The sequence below is a fragment of the Pteropus vampyrus genome, unplaced genomic scaffold (assembly GCF_000151845.1).
Source record: "Pteropus vampyrus isolate Shadow unplaced genomic scaffold, Pvam_2.0 Scaffold204, whole genome shotgun sequence".
NCBI classification, from domain to species: Eukaryota; Metazoa; Chordata; class Mammalia; order Chiroptera; family Pteropodidae; genus Pteropus; species Pteropus vampyrus.
The window spans coordinates 1,238,729-1,242,262 of record NW_011888985.1 but is presented as its reverse complement, the minus strand read 5'-3'; positions in this window follow the sequence as shown (position 1 = coordinate 1,242,262).

Here is a 3,534-nt window from a genome sequence, read left to right as displayed (position 1 = left end):
GATCTACTCCTTTCCCACCTTTTCTATATCTGACCCCCGCAGGTGACACTTTCCGGTCTCCTTTACTATAATAGACAGAAAAATGGCCCCCCAAAGATGTCCATGCACTAATCTCCAGAACCTGCAAACATATATTTCTTTTACACAGCAAAAGGGACTTTGCAGGTGTGATTACGCTAGAGATTTTGAGATGGAACTATTATCCTGAGTTTTCCAGGTGGGTCTGAGGTAAGAGGTCAGAGTCAGAGAAAGAGTGGTGATAACGGAAGCAGAGAGTAGAAACGGAAGTCAGAGAAATTTAAAGCTGCTACTTTGCTGCCTCTGAAGGCAGAGGAAGGGGCTACGAGCCAAGGGATGCAAAGCAGGCTTTCGTAGAACTGGAAAAGCAAGGGAACAGATTCTCCCCTAGAACTTCCAGAAGGAGCCAGTCCCGCCGACACTCAGATTCAGCCCAGCAAAACTCATTCTGGACTTCTCCACTTCCGAACGGCAAGATAACAAATTTGCGTCATTGTGCGTTGGATGTTTGTACTGATTTGTTGCAGCAGCAATAATAGGAATCTAATATACTTCACAGCTGGCTCCCAGGTAGACTCGTTGGGAGATTGGAGGGCGCGCGAAGGGAAAACCAGAGCATTGACTTTCCTCTCTCTCCGCCTCTGGTGGTGTCACCCGCAGGGGCTCTGTCTCAGCCTCAGACCCAGCTCAGACCAGACGCACCCGCCTGTGAGCACATGACCCCATCTCTGTGCCGGGCCCACTGTCTTCCCCCTTTGTTCCTCCACCTGGTGGTGGCATCAGCTTCCGGCTGCTATAAATGTCTGGGTTGCCTCGCTGACTCTTGTTGGACTTGTCTACAAAAAATTCTCATGAGTTGTATGAAAAAGCATGTTTGTAGTGATTGTACATATATAGTGATGAACATGTATTTCAGCAAGTTCGTTAGGGTCCCCGGCTCCTATGGGTTGCTGCCATCGCAGGCCATGCCACCATTTTATTAAGGCAATTTTGATCTGTTGTAGAAATGTTTTTGTAATTGACGTGCATTGATTCCAGTTATCTCTTTATTAATGAGAAAAATGCAATAAAAACCTTGCTTTAAGATGTTCATAAAATGATCAGCTATTAGATGGTCTATTGTTCTTTTTATTGCATTAACAAGTATATTGCTATATAACATTTTATAATCTCAGGTAAAGATCATTTCACCTGTCACTTTTTACCTCGTGTTATTCTGTAATAGCCAGTCTCTGAAATGCTCAGAAGTGATTCTCATCTCCCAGTATTTATATGCTACACGTGGATCGGTCCTGGCCCTGTGTGCTCAGTACAAGGTAGCAGAAGCAACAGGAGACTTCTGAGACGAGGTCGTAAAAGGTATTTTAATTTCTACTTTGGTCTTTTGTTCGTCTTTTATATCTTTGCTGATTTTCTTACCTTTTACTGAGTACAGAAGGACTGAAATCTCAAACTATAATTGTGAATGTATCAATTTCTCTTTTCATTTCTATCAATTTTTGTACTTTGAAGCTCTGTTGTTGGACGCATACACATTTAAAATTGCCGTCCTCTTGAGGAACTGAATCTTTATTATGATGAAATGTTCCTCTTTATCCCTTTTAATGTCGCTTGTTCTAAGGTTTGCTTTGCTCCAGCTTTTTTGGGGGGATCAGTATTTGCATGTTATATCTTTTTTTTTCTATTGTCTACTTTTAACCTATCCGTGTCTATTTTTAAAGTGGATTTCTTATAGACAGCATGTACTTGCGTTTTGCAGTTTTACTTACGTGGAATATCCCTGCCCTTTAATTATAGGTACGTGAGTCAGGGTTTGACCAGAGGTGAGGAGCTAATAAGAAATATATATTAACAGGTTTTCTGCAAAGAGTTGGCTTATGCAAATGTGGGAAGTGGCTGGACAAGTCTGAGATTTCAGAGGAGGCTGTCAGGGAGGGCAGGCTGGACTCTCAGGCACAAGCCGAAGCCGCTGTCCAGGCAGAATTCCTTCTTCATCAAGGAAGCCTCAACTCTGCTCCTAAAGGCCTTTCAACTGATTGGGTCAGGCCCACCAAGAAAAAAAATCTCATTTCCTGACAGTCAACTGATAATGAACTTTAATCATAGCTACAAAATACAGTAACTGGATGACTGTTTTGTAACCTAGCCCAGATGACACATCCAAGACCATCACAGGAAGGTTGAGGCCATTTACATTTAATCATCAACATAGCCGAATTTAAATCTATCATCTTGATGTCTATTTTATATTTGTCCCAACGTCCTCTTGTACTTTTTTCTTCTTTCTCTGGCTTCTATTGAATTGAGTATTTTTTTACGATAGCTATTACTTTTTGTTTTATTCTTTGTTTTCTTTGTCTAGTGGTTCCCCAAGGATTTCCATTATACTTTTTTAACATCAGGATCTGTCTTCCAACGGTATCATATCGCTTTACGTATAATGCAAAAATTCCCCTTTCTCATCCCTCACGCTGTCATTGCCACACATTTTACTTCTACCTATGCCATAAATCTAATAGTATACGATTATTATCTTTTATACACAGGTAATTATATTTCAAAAGATTTTAAAGGAAGCGAAACGTCTTATATTTACCCACTTAATGATCATTTCTAGTGCTCTCTCTCCCTTTCTGTGGAATCGAGTTCTTGTCTGGTACCGTCTTCCTTCTGCATGACCAACTTCCTTCAATATTTCTTGCAGTGGAGTGTTCTCACGGTGATGCATTCACTTCGCATTCGTTTACGGGACACGTCTTTGTTTTGAAAATATTTTTTTGCCGAGTAAAAAAAATTCTAGGTGGACAGTTTTTTTTGCTGTCAGCGCTTCACAAAAAATTGTTGCTTCACTGTCTTCTGACTTCTGGAACTTCGAATGGGGAGCCCGCTGTTATTCTTATCTCTTCTCTCTTTTCTGCTCTTTTAATATGTTTTTTGCCTGTCGCCAGGTTTTACAGATTTGATTGTTATATACCTTGGGATGGTTCCCTTTAAGTTAATTTTGCTTGACCTTCTTGGATTTGCGGGTTTATAGATTTCGTCGAATTTGGAAAACATTCAATTTAGTCGTTATTTCTTCAAATATCTTTTCTGTCACTTGCTCTTCTCCTGGGACACCACACATGTGAGTTAGACCAGTCGATACGGTCCCACAGTTACTGACACTCTGGATTTTTTTTTTTTTGTCCTTTTACTGTTTCATTTTGAATAGTGTCTCCTGCTTTATATTCACATTAATTTATTCTTTCCTCTGTAGCGCCTCATTTGACGTTCACCCAACCAGTGTCTTTTTTTGTTGTTGTTTCAGATATTTTATTTCTCACCTCTAGGGGCTGCATTTGGATCTCTTGCCTCATCATGCTCATGTTTTCCTATACCTACTCAACATACGGGAGCTATTTATGATAGCCATTTCATGACCCTCATCTCTCATTTATGGCTCCGTTCCTATTGAGTAATCTTCCTCATGCTCCTTTGTTTGTCTGGTAACTTTTGTTGGACAAAGGGCATTGAAAA